Genomic DNA, 14,265 nt, shown 5'->3' on the forward strand with positions numbered 1-14,265 from the left:
AGCATAAAATTTGTAGTAGTTGAATATTGGAAATTGGGAGTGTGCACACATATAGTCAAAAGCTGTAAATGATTGCATATTTAAATAGAGCTGACTAAGGCAAAGATGTTATAGATATTAGTAATAGGCAGAAAATTATGCTGACCTAACATTATTTGACAAAACCCACTGTTTTAAATTATATATTGGTTACACTTAATGAATAATAGATTCTGTAGGTGTTGTTTCTCAGATCATAATGCTGATGACACTGTATGTTGGAGACTTCTTAGTCATCCTACTGACAATAAAACAGGTAGAGATCACGAAGGTCACTGGAATATGAAATTGTATTTATGGGTCTTCGTAGCAGCCTAGTCTTCTGCAGGACAAACAATTCCAAAGCTAGGAGCAAAGCAAATATTCCAGGTTAACACTGAATAAATACAACACAAAAGAAAAAAAAACATGCTATTTTAACCAAAGCTGGGGATTGCAGGTAGGTTCTGCGTTGCTTTGCTCTCCTGAGCAGTAGGGTCAGTGTATAGATCCCATGTGTTTGCTGGGCTTCATCACTGCTTCACCGTCGATCAGGTTCGATTGCTTGGGTCGTATCTGCTGTATACCTCCCTCCACCCACAGCTCTGTCGAGCATATACTGAATCAAGAACAGAGCTCTTCATACACAAGCCAATTCTTTCAGACTTTTCAGGGCAGCAAAGAATGTATTAAAATCACCAAAGGGACATCTGTCTCCTCGTTACTATACTATTTTTATCAACAATGCTAAGAAAGAACATTATGCTAAGTAAAAAGAAAAACCAGCACCAAAACTAAGATGATCATTAGAGAGCTGGAAGATGCCTGTAATCCAGCAGGTGATAAGACCAAAGCACTGTTTGAATGCTCCTATTCCTCACGTGAAAGCAAGAGAGCTATACATAATTAATTGGGATCTGTTTCATTTTCAGAAGGAGAACATATTTGTTTTTACATTAAGTATTACAGAAGACACTTAAGATTCAGGCCTGATAATGGTTTATCATCTTCTCTGTGGGGGGGAGCAAGACACAGAAGAAAGCCAGGACAGTGTTATCAGGAGGCCTTTGGCTTTTGAGTCACTTTGGTTTTAGGTCTCAGCCTGGTATCATAACTGCCCGTAGGCGGCACAGCAAGTCGTTTCAGCTTTGCAGGGGATGATGGAGTGTCTGCACTGATTTGTGCAGAGACATCAGCTGCTGCCTCTGATAGCAGTGATAACGGTGCATAAAGGTGGAAGTTCCCAGATCCTGTTTGGAAAATCTCAGGGAGCAGCATGGGCTAGGATGCTGGACTCGATGATCTTGAAGGTCTCTTCCAAGCATAATGGTTCTATGATCCTCGCTGCTGGAGGTGAAGAGGAAGGTAAGTGAGGGCACTAGTAACGACTCAGTATCCCGAGCAGTGCAGATCCCAGCATGCTCAAATATTCCCCAGTTCCCCAGGGGTGCAGTGCAGCCCTCCCAAGGGAGACTGGGCATGGTCCGAGCCAAGCTGGCAGGCAAATCCTACCTGCCTCGTCTCCCCCGTCACACGCTGTGATGCACGAGCAGGGCCCGAGGAAAGCAGCTCTCCTGGGGAGAGCGGAACAGCCACCGCACGCGGCCCCGGCCCGCAGGCGGCACGAGCCCCGGCTGCCGCTGGAAGCGCGTGGGATTTCTCCAGCGCACAATAAATGCTTGTATGGCCATGGGATGCAAATGCCATCGGGTACGAAAAGAAGAGAACAGCTAAAAGTCTGAATGCAATTACTACTATAGCCGTCTCTCGCTTGTGGCATAGCAAAAACATTCAAGCAAAATAAACAGTCCAGCTGTGTGAATCTTAGCTCCTTTTGAACCACGCCATCAAACTGTCTCTCTGCCATAAAGTAAAAATCTTTCAAACACTTTCAGAATCTCCAGACTTGGCATTTTCCCCAGGATAACCCAGTAAATTGCTGGGGGAAAAAGTATCCCATGTATCATAAAGTACTGGAATTTTATCCCGAACAAAGGCCAAAAGCTTCTCCAGAGGGAAAATCCAAAGCCAGATCTTCAGATATGTAGAGATGGAGAAATAGTGTTATTCCAGTGTGTCAAAGAATCCTCCTTGGCAGTTTACAGGGTCATTTGACTGAAGCACAATCATGAAGTGAGAACTCGCTGAGGGCAAAAATATCACATACGAGGAGTGTTATTTGTGAGTCTGACCGTAGTAGATCTCGAAGGCCACCAAGCAAAGCCTCCAGCCTTTGAAAACAATGATGTCACAGCAGCTTCTCTGGCATAACCTTACAAGCCAACCTCATGTGTTCTGGCTGGGCAGGGAACATCTCCATGCTGTAAAGCCAACCCCAATCCTCCATGTTTTTTGAGCAGAAGCCATGCAGCAAATGCTTTTCTGAGTCAATGGAATTACAGGTGTATAAAATACCAGGATAAAAACTGGTCCCTAATATTTCTGTTGTGTATACACTACTTATGGAAAAATAATGGATGCTAAATCTAAATTGTGCTTCCTACACTTATTTCATAGGAAATACAATTTTTTATCCATTTTATCAATTTTCTAAAATGAATCTTTCCCTTTTTCATTATCAAATTTCGATCTCATATCATTTCCAGCACCACCCCAAGCCATTCTGGAGTTCTCGTTTACATCACTAGAGATTAATATTAGGTGTTTGTAAAAGGAGGATATTAGCTTCTCCCTTATATCTGTCAAAATTAATAACTTCTCTATCACAGATAACTCCAGGTCAATATTAGATTCACAGATGTGGCCAGAAATAAAATGTATGGAAATATAATATCTCATTTATAAGTATCCAAAAAAGGGTGGGGGGAAGGAAGTGTTTTCATTATTGAAATTTAGACTGCAACTGTTCAAAAGGTCAAAAGACTTTGAGGTCTGAACGTATCTGCCATATGGCCTTAGCCTTCAAATAGAAAACAAATTGGAGGTCAGCCCAGGGGAGAAGAGAGAAATGAATTTTCTACAAATAGGACAAAGGAAGAGCTCTGGATCCTCTTCATACTGAGTACATGCTTCTATCTAAACCTACACTATGGCCAAAAGAAGGGCTCCAGACATAAATGTTTGCACCATGATTGATGTAAATACTTGGTGATGATTGATAATGGTTATGTCTGGCAGATGTCCACCTCCTGCACGGCTGATCCAACATGGTACCTCCTGATGTTGCATTGATTTAAAGGGAATAGCACATTCAGAGTGACCATATTGCAGCAGGAATACCCTGTGCTCTTGGTCCAGAGACGATGTTGATTATATTTGTTAATGGACCATACTGTTGCCTCCTAAAAGCAAGTGATTTAAGAGCATTAGCAGACACCATGCTCATCTGTCGCCTCACAGAAGTGAGGCAGATTTCTTTACGATGGAGCACTATTTTCTCTGACTTCCAATCATTTTTAAGTTGTGCCATTGAAATGTTCAAAAGCAAAATTCTATTCCTGACACTAGATTGCAACTGTTTTATCTAGTTACCTAGATATATTCTTGAGAGGTTTACTCCCAAACTTGAGAAGTGAAAGTAATTCACTTAAATGTTATTAGGTTTTACTGACTTTTCATCTGTCTGCTCTACAAAGCATCATTAAACAAATGCTTACCCAGTAGGCATGACCTGCTCCCTGTCCCAGCTGTGCACGGGTTTCATCTTCCCAGAATTGTATCCCCACATCCCCGAGAGAGCTGCTGCCCCTGGGCATCTTGGGCCCCGACACCTTCACAGCACCAGCAGCTCCAGTGCCACCACTGCCACGTGGTGCAGATGGGCTTCAGGCACCTGGACAGGAGGCTGCGCATCAGAGGGGAAGGGGAAAAGAGAGCTGACAACACAGGAATGGTTTTTGACATAGGTTTTGGGTGAGCAGGTGAGATAAATACATGCTGCAGGAGACAGCAGAGGAGAAGCTGAGAGAGTTATGCTTTTGGAAGTCGATAACACAGAAACTAGTGATTCAAAGGCTGTTAAATGAATTTCTCCATTTTTTTATTCACTATGAGCAAACTTACATTGCTGATGTTCTTACTAATGTATCCCACTTGGCTCAATAATCTTTTCATTGTAATTACAGGTGAAGAGGTCATTTCAAAAAAGCTCGCAATGTGCTTTGAAGAGTTAGGCTGCTTTCATTTCGTGTTTATACGCAATTGAGGACAGAGCATCAAGTTAACTGATGCTACCTCCTTCTATGAGAAAATATTGCACCGTCCTCAGACCAGGTCTCCGCTCATGCCAAGGCCCTCCCCTGGTTGCTCCTCCGAGCCGCCCGTCCCCACAGCGCTCTGCGTGGTCACCCTGGCGGGTTAGCAGCAGCCTCGATGCTGCCGAAACAGCCCTGGGAGGCCAAGGACCTGCTGAAGGGAAAGCCGCATCTTCTCCTTATTCTTCAGCCCCTCAAACTCTAGATGACCCACAGTAAAATCCTTTTAACAAGGCTTAGTTCCTTGCTGAACCACATGTAACTTAGCAAAATAAACAAGAGCCGTTCCCTGTTTTTTTTGTGCCTCTGGAATCTTTTCCCATGTGCAAAGAACAAGGACAGTCCGAGCAGCAAACCCTGCAAAAGGGGAACAAAAGGGCTCATCAGGTGCTGTCACCCCTTCCAGCAGAGCTTGATGCAACCTCTGCTGGCATTCACTGCTTCCCATTTCTCCTGGCTGATGCTGCTAGTTTTGTGGAGAACTAAATTCCTGCAAATTTAAAATAAGAACTCTCAATATCTCTGAAAACACCAAATTGTCTCCTACAATCCTTGCAGTCATGTGGATGTGGAGGTGCCGTGGGAAGGCAGGTGCCCGGGGACGGCCCGTGCGGCACCGCTCAGACGCCAGCACGGAGCAGGCAGACCCACTTGCTCCACGAGGAGGGATGGATCTCGCTGTAAATCCATGGTCCCTCCAAAGCATCACACATTCAGAGAGCTGCCTATTTATAAAGGCCTTTCCTGACCCGTCTCGTCACACTCAGCGTGAAGTGCTGTTTGTCATCAGCAGGCACTACTCTCCCAGCCAACGAGTGGCATCTCTGCACGGCGCTGCCTGCCCTAACAGGGTGCGAGTACCCACGGCAGCCGCGTGCACCCTTCATTGTTATTCAGGCTTGGCTCCGAGCGCGGAAATACAAAGGCTGCCACATGATCTTTTCTACTTCAAGATGATACCAACATGTATAATATTTCAAAAGAGGGGGAAAATATCCCTGTGACCTAACCTGGCTGAACTCACAAAAACAAAGACATCCTCTCCATTGGGAAGAATAAAGTATTGAAATGGGACTCAGAGGAGATCAATCAATCAGCCTGTTCCCGTGTATGAACACAACCCTTACACCTCAGCTCTGAAGGACTTACCCGCACCTTTGTAAAGACATCCCCTTTTCTAGCTATTTTTCATATAATTAGAAGTTAGGGAGAGAAGAAACGCATTGCTCTTCCAGACCAGCATCTTCAAAGACCGCGTGAAGGTTGGGGATTTCCAGGTCCTGACCTCAGTTCTGGGGGAGAGAGTCAGAGAGTCTTAGGGCAGACTCTCTCCCTCTTCTTAGAGGAGGAAGAGGGGGAGAAGGGAGAAAAGGAAGAGGAGGAGGAGTGCTGGTCTTTTGATGCTGCAGTAGGTTAAGGCTGGGACACACCATTTTAGCCACGTAGTGATGAAGAAAGAGAAGCTCCTTACCACAAAGTTGGGAAGCAAAACATGTTACAGGTGACTTTCAACAGGAGATTTGGACTGAGCAGTTGTTCCCCGCACAGCTGGGAGAGGCCCCGGGCAGCAGGGAAGGGGAGCAGACACCCACACATCCCATCGTCCTGAGCTACCCACAACAGGCAGGAGGCCAAGCACTGCGGATATCCGGGCCACAACACACTGGAGAGTCACAATAGCAAAAAGTTCCTAGACATCATCACAGAGTGATTTGGAAATATTCTTCCAGAACAATCAGTTTTAAGGTGCCACCCATGCAGTTCCTCATTACTTTAGGCTTATGAACTTGCAATACCAGGACCAAAGACTCATTCTCACACTGTTTTATTCTGGAGGAGGAAAGAAAAGAATTAATCTTCAAGAAGTGAAATACATATTTTGATGCACTAAAACAAGTCGCCACAGAGGGCTGGGCAGAGATCTTTAAAAAAATAAAAAGTCTGCAAATATTCATTCACATTTTTAAATGAATTTACTGCAGCCACGTTGATTTCCCCCTGGGATTTGCTTTCTGCACACTTTTGAGCAATCAAGTTTTACTGGGCAAATGTTTGCACAAGACAAATTTCAAAATTGCGTGCAGAGACAGAATTTTTTTGTGTTTTCATGCCAGACATGCTTGTAGGCTTCTCCAATGAGCAGGCAGAAACAATATCATGTGATTTATCTGACCCATCACAACCAACCCACATACCTTGACTAACGAAGATCAGACACCCACAGTTGTTTGTGATCAAGACACAGAGTTGTTTTTTAATTACAAAGCTATCCATCAGTAATTTCAAATAATAAGTAAATTGGAGGGAATTGTGATCTGTCTCCAGATAGTCTGTGAGCAGAGAAAGCAGCTAAATTTGTTGAATAAATTATTCATTATGGATTATTCGCTCAGCTCTACTGCAATAGCAGTGACATTGTTTAATTTAATAGCACATTAAGGGATCTTTTTCCTTACACAAATGAGTGCATTGCTCCCAGCAAGTTGACTCTTGAAGATGCAATACTGGAAACCTATAAGAACAGCTATCCCTGTCCAAGGCTTCAATTAGATTTTGCGTAGAGGAGACCTTTGTAATATACCACTACTATATTTGGCTACAGTCTTTCAGTGGGAATACAAACTTGCTTGGCACAATATGGAGCTATGAAACCCTTTTGTAAAAAACAACAACAACAAGAAGCAAAAAACAGAGTATAGCTAGAAACTGAGTATGCAGGTTTATTCGCTTTACTGAAAAAAAATCACTGTGTTCTGAGATGGATCTGACAACCCCAAAACCAAGAGAAATCACCTTTTCTTCCCATTTCATTTGATCCTGGACTGTCAAGCATGTTTAATCTAAACCCTTCAATTCTTTATCTTCCATTGCAAAAGCCCAACTTTTCTATCATCCCTAGATGGTTCTGGGCTGTGCTGAAGCCCAAAACTGAAAACAAAAGCGAAGACCAGTGAAGCTCTGCCAACCAAACCGCTCTCTGCTGAAGGGCCACTGTGCGGGGACACCAGTTGTGTTTAGTTTGTATTCTTTCTGCTGCATTTTCTGTGAAGACAATATAAATGATGACAAGTACTTTTATAGATTATTTCCAACTACCTCTTGAGGAAACTTCTCAGGGAACTTTCCTTACTCTGAGAAACAGAAGTCTTCAAAACACCGAGGACTCCCAATACACATAGCTCCCCAGCGCTCTCCAAACCCAGCCCCACCAAAGTCCTCCAGGCACTTTTCCACAGAGGACTCAGCCAAGTCCCAGCTGCTCGGTGATGCCCAGAGCCAGCACGCGTGAGGAACACACGTAACTGGACCTCCGTTGTTTCTGTCCCTCAAAACCAGGTGTGATTACTCCCTTTTGGTGGGCACCCAGCATATGCACCCAGGACAACACGAGACACTTAATTTTATTGGACCTAGCTTATTCCCACATCTAAAAAAATACTAAGGTATTTCTGCTCAGGATGCCCTCAGATTGAAGGAGCACTGATTCAGGGCTGAAGCATCTTCCTAGATGAGGATGCAGCTGAAGTCAGGGGATGCAAGTGGAATTTGTGAAGGCTTTACATGCTATGCCAAGAGCCAGGGCAGCAGAGGGCCTGGGAAGCAGCAGAGGGGCTGATGTGGCACCCTGCAGCATGCCAAAATCTGCTGCTCTTGCCAGGAGTCTGCAGGGACCGGCCCTGCTCAGGACCAGCCCCTTAGAAATCCTCATTCAGAAAAACATGATGTTCTTGAGACCCCAACCACGACCGCACACACACCGCAGGAAGGGAGGTATCCTCAGATGGAGTATATGAGCTTGCTGCCATTGATGAGCTCAGAAAAGAAAATAAATAATGCATATATTTAATTTGGGTTAGGAAGAGCTGGAGAAATACCAGTGAACTAATACATCAATGGGATCTTGGAGCCCATTCTAGGGTGCCGAACATCATACCCTGCAACATCCTTATTCTGACCCAAATCAAAACACACAGAGAAACCCATGCACATGCAGAGATCCCTGCTCTGTTCTGATTTATCTCTGTGCTTTTTGACGCTGCGCTTTCTTAAAACACAGCTCCCACTGAGTAATGACCTGTGGGTAGCAGGTACAGTACGGTCTCACAGACAATCTGTTACAACAGACACGAAACAGATTTCTCAAGCCTAACAGATTCGACTCCCGTATAATGCATTTTCTGCTGGCTATCTTGAACATTCATAGTGTTGCAGAACTGATCCTTCCCGGTGCTAGTGCTCCTTGCCATGCAGCAAGGGCAAGGCACAAACCAGCAGAAGCTCCTGCCAACATGAGCAGGAAGGATACGCTCCAGCAATTTGTTTCGACAACACGGTTGTGCAGAAGCCGGGATAACAGCTCTAGTCGAATAAGCATTATCAGTGGCATTAGAAAGGAACGTCGAGCAGATCTGTCCCTGCGAAGAGAAAAACACCAGGACGACTTTGTTTCGCACACACTGCACTCCCGCTTTGCACCTCCTTAACCCCAAGTCTCTTTGGGACTGTGACTTTTGAGTTTTCCGAGCTGTGCACCAGTTCTCCTGTTTGCCCGACAGGGACTCCCGAGCCACTCTGATAAACGTGCACCAGCCGCTCGCCCTGGACCACCAGCACCTACCTGAGCAGTCATGCGACTGCTCCGCTCGCAGCCCGGCCACCAGTGCAGAAATGTCCTCAACAAAAGAAGGGTGCAGTTGAAGCAGTATTTCCCCGAATACTTTATGGTAAATGTAGTAGGTTCTGGCCATGGCATCAATGCCACAGTCCCATTTTTTTAAGCCATGGTGCAAAGGGCCCCATGCAGCAAGGAGGGCAGCTCAAGCAGGTGTTGAATGAAAACCTTGACCTCATTTGCCAGCTCTGGTTGCAGTGATTATTTCCGTTTTCTTGGGTTGTCTCTCTCATCTCTCTTTGCAACTCAGGAATGAAACCAAGGTGGGAATTCTTTATTGGCTGGTCCAGGGCAGCTGGTCCAGGGCAAAGTACATACTTTTCTGGCCTTTCCACCTTCTGGACTGTATGGAAGCTACAAAGCAGAAGGACATACGTTCTATATCTGTATATTAAGCTACTCTATTCACCTTCACTTTAGCCCATCTGCAGGCAAGTTGCGCTGTTATGTCTCCAGGCTTCTCTACCATATCATCCTGCCTATAACCTTAAAATTGAAATGCCATGTCATATTTTCTACCTTCAGTTGCAAGTGTTATCTTACCTTCTGTTCTAGTATATCATTGTACTTTCCACCCTGCTTGATAAGCTGTCAATACTGTTTTGGCATGAGAAATTTCCATCTCATGCATCGGATGATCTCCATGACCTTTAAGCAAGTTGCCAGCAAGATAATTTACTCACATCGTGATGACAAAATAATATCTCTTCTGCCCAGGTCATGTGACATGATCATTACACAATTTTCATAAAATGATTAAATTTTGCACATTTTGGGGAGGGACAAGGAGGTGTTGAAGACCTTTGTGGAAAAGTGAAATTATTACATTGCTTGCTGGTCAGCTGTGAAGAGTTAAAGAGGAGCCTTGCCGTTGCTTCACCCAAGGAGCATGTCCAGAAATCTCACACCGCACTTACGCCTCTTCTTAATTTTGCTTTTTTACCCTTCTGCCTTGCGCAAGGAATGTTTTAATACAATTGTCTTTACACTGTCTTGTGTTAGCAGGAGGATGTGATCGCAAATATCGCATCCTTTTGGCGCTCTGTGCATAACAAAAATGTCAAACAGCTTTAATGAAAGGCTGCATGCTTGTGGGTATTGACAGTTTGACACAGAATCCTCATTTTCAGATGTCTTGTTCTGACTGTTTTTAACACACAAATAGTTGTAGCACAAGAGCAAGGCACCAAACCCGCGGAGAGCCAGGATTTATATACTGTCCGCCTATTCTCCACGGGCTCCGCTCAGCAACATGCCCGACTGCTGTGGTTTCTGGCCCGGGAGATGTTGTGGCTCGTCTGCAATCGCGTCCAACCCCGATTTAGAAACTGAGCGATTTCTCCTGCGGGTCGAGGCCGGGCGGCCGCCCCGGCCCAGGCTCCCGCGGGGGCTGCAGACGGCTCCGGCGGGGAATGTCCAGGGCCGGCACGGGGCCCTCCTCTTGCAGCACGGCAGGTAGCAGGGCACCCACGTGCACGTGTTTAGCTGCGACAGCCTCTGCTCCTGCCCCACCACAACTGCCACAGCCGGCAGCTCTTGTGCCCCAGGGAGAAGGTGCTCAGAGCTCCGCGCCGAGGCAGCTGGCGCCCTCCATCCTTCGCTGATCCTCCCCGGCTCATGTGCCCTGCGCCGGTATCTGCAGCTGCTTCCGAGGCGAAAGTCAGGGAGCATCAGAGCAACCCCTCATACAGAGAAGATAGTGGAGCTGAGTGACATCAGGACTGCCCAAGAAGGGTCATTTTAAAAAGCCTGTTCTCCAAAGTTCCTTCACAGGCAAAAGCTGAAAGCAGCCATTATCTACAGGAGCTTCAAAAGCCCTCAGGGCCTTTGGAGGGCACCCGCGCTTCCCTGGGAGCGTGAGAAGCGGCTGGCGCTGCTCCGGCAGCAGCTCCAGGTGCCAGCAGCGGTTCCACCCGGGCGCCGGGACCCGGCTCTGCCGCCACCCGTCCCGACCTGCCTGCTGCCCCGGTGCTCAGCGGGGCTGCTCGCCCTACGTGATGCTCAGAGGAGCCGCTGCCGTACCGATGCCAGCCCGGCTCCGTCGCTTCCCGCCTTGCCCTGGGGAGCGCTTCCATGGGCGCCTCTCCCTCACCCGGGTCGGCAGGACCTGGCCTCACATCCCCTCCCCTGTCATGCTGCTTGGACACTTATCTTGCCTTGGTGATTTCCCATGTGGCCCTGTATCAAATACTTTACGGCACGACACAAAATCTACTTCATCTCTTTTATCTGGAAAATCAATGATCTTATCAAAGCAACACAGCAGGTTGGGCCAGCGCAATCTACCTTTGCTGAATCTATGCAGCATTTTAGACCATGTTGCAATTACTCCTTTGGTTATCATTTCCTCAGAGCTCTCTCCTCAGCTTTGTGTACGACGGAGCAGATGACCGGCATTGGCGCCTTGGCCACAGCTCTGCACCAGGAGCTCAAACACAGGGCCCCATGTGCGAAACACCAAGAGACACACTTGGGTGAAAAGTGCTACTCAAAGCACATGTTTTTTACCAGCCGCTGATACCGAGTTTTGCTCATCCAAGGCTGTCTCGCCTCTCCTTCCACAACCTTCCCTGCTGGTCCCCGCGGCGCGTGCGAGTTGGCCGGTCTCACACAGCCCGGGGACACCAGCTCTGTGTCGCACCCAGGAACCTGCCACAGGCACTCGCGGCGCCACAAAGCAAAACACGATCCCGCATGGACATCGGAAAGCCAGGCCAGCACCACTTCCTTAGGCGCTTTAACAAAGTTTGCATCTCTGGCAAAACGCTCGCTGCAGCTCTACAAATAACACCAAAGAGCAGATCAATGTAATGCCCTATTGACAAAGCTGAAACTGTAATACATATATTTTATACACTTTTATTGTGTTCATGTATGTTGATTCATAGCAGTTTTATCAATAAAAAAACACTGCGCAAAGTCTTATACTATAACTGCCACCCAAAATTATTTATTACTACGATAATAACAAATTTTATGTGGACAGAGATCCTTATGGAAGACGCAGAGCTGTGAAGAGCCAAGCCACGTCTCCTGCTCCACGCGGCCCTGGTCGGGGCTGATTTCTCCCTGCTGCCTGCTCCCTCACGCGGGCGTGCGTGCACGGCCACGCTCCCCGCCATCACCTGTGTGTTCACCCTGTGTAGATATAAAGCCATTTTCTCCTTAAAATCAGGCGTTAGAAGGCCTGCGACATATTCAAGGCAAGACAGACTCAAGAACCATAAAGTTAACACTTATCAAACTTGCAAGCCATTAATAGCCAGTCATCAATTATGCCTCGGAAACAATTATAACGGGCCAAATCCCGTAGCCCTCAATTGAGCAGATCTCCCCTCGAGGTCACCCAGGGGTTTCCTCAATTACCGGCTGCAGAGCTGGGCCCCAACGCAGCACTTCACACGTAGCTGGACCTGGCCGCAACGCCGGCGAGGGCGGTTGTGCCGGGAGCGGCTGCTCCCGTCCACACGCCGGGGAGCAGCCTGGGCTGCCCTCTCGATTAACAGACTAATGAAACAGCAGAACTTTACCTTGCCCATACGGAAAAATTCGGGTTAAAATGTGAGGCATGAAGGGAAAAGAAAAAAACAGAATATTTCTTAAATGTACCCCAAACTTCCAAAGGGAAAAAGCCTCAACTTTTGAATGTAAAGAAGATGTAAATATATTCCTGGTAAACCTGACCTTTGTGTGCTACACAAAATGACTACAGGCTTGTGTTTCAAAGATTGTCCTCCCTAAAAAATACCCATTGTTATGGCATTTCCTTGGCTAAGTAGAAATAACAGGGGTTACGCTTCAGCTATACACAACAATATTATTTCTTTTAATATATAAATGTGCCAAAAGGTACATATATAAAGCACACTGCTAGCACTCCTGGAGCTGCTCTCTGCTTCCTATTGTTACAAATAATAATTTGAGGGGAGAAAAGAAATCCCACAAAGAAGGATTTCAGCTTAACACTGGCAGCACTCCTCCTGCACATCTTTCCTTTCATGCAGTTTTGTTTCAGTGATTTGAGCATGTTCTAATTTTGTCATTCAAGCCATCTGACTTTCACTGCTCTATACAAACAAAACCTAATTTAGTCTGAGATGTTTTAAGTCATAACAATGACGGATGGCCAAGGTTCAGGTGTGCTAGAATATTTAAATACCTAGTCTATATTTTCCTGATATAAAGACAGGCAGCTTTTTGTACTCTGATTAATTATGATTTTGTGTCTGAAAAAAATAGCTCTTTCTATTCTACATTATTAATTGGTTATTTAATTAGGGATTCTGGTAGCTTCAGATGCTGGGTAGCTAAAATTGTGCTGTGGTTAAAAAAAAAAAAAAAAAAGACTAGCTCCATACTGTTGCCTTTTTGTATCTTATGAAGGTCACAATAAGATGTGATTGTTTGGCACAGCAGCAGTGAATTATGCCACCCAGACAAGCTTTTAACCTATGTGCCTTCGCTGGGAGTGAGACACACAGGGATGTGCTCTCTTTAAACAGTTCTCTATTGAAGAGGATTCAATCACCATAATGAATCTGAGGCCAGGCAGCAATCTTCTGCTCTGAAAGAATTTCTAAAAGATTGTGGAATTTGTAAAACGAACAGCTCACAGACTAAATGGCTGTGTGGGTGAATCAATTATTGCAGGGCTCGCAGTAGTCATAATATTTAGTACATATCATAGAGTGTTTCAGGTACAATAAGATATGCTAGTTTTTTCCCATTCCTGCTTCCAAGTGGTACGTGCTCCACCAACTTAGTCAACCTCCAGGATCTGGCTGGAAGCAGCACCAAGTCAATACAAAAATCCATCCTGTGGCGGGCAGCGGGGTGGCCGCGGGAGCCGGGGAGCGCACGACCACGGACGCACGACGCCCCGCGCGCCTCCAACACGGACCGTGCGCAGCGGCGTCCTTATTAATACAATAATTATTTCATCCTGACAGCACCATCTATATCCATACGGCCTGTGCCCGGCTACCCCCATTTTCATTAATCAATGGATCTGAAGACAACTGTCATCATTTCATGTTATTATGACTTATCGGCTCGTCACAGTTCACCTGAAAGCCTCCAGCTGCCTCCAGCTTCCCAAATCCCGAGATTTTGTGATCCCAAACCCCACACCCGCAGGGCCGGGGAGGCGCCGGCACGTGGCACAGTGCAGAACGTGGAGCGCGGTGCTCGTGTCCTCAGGAAACCAGCATGCCAAACCGCCACGCAGGATTGCAGGTTGCCTACAACCTCCCCGAAAATGTGCCGGGCTTCAAGGCAAACAGGGTGTCCCCTTTAATGAAACCACAACGTATTAAAAATTATTACAGCTCCTCTTTTCAGGTTTTAGACAATGTAATGTGA

Source organism: Tinamus guttatus, unplaced genomic scaffold, assembly GCF_059628265.1.
Source record: "Tinamus guttatus ecotype Peru unplaced genomic scaffold, ASM5962826v1 Tinamus_guttatus_pri_ptg000674l, whole genome shotgun sequence".
NCBI lineage: Eukaryota > Metazoa > Chordata > Aves > Tinamiformes > Tinamidae > Tinamus > Tinamus guttatus.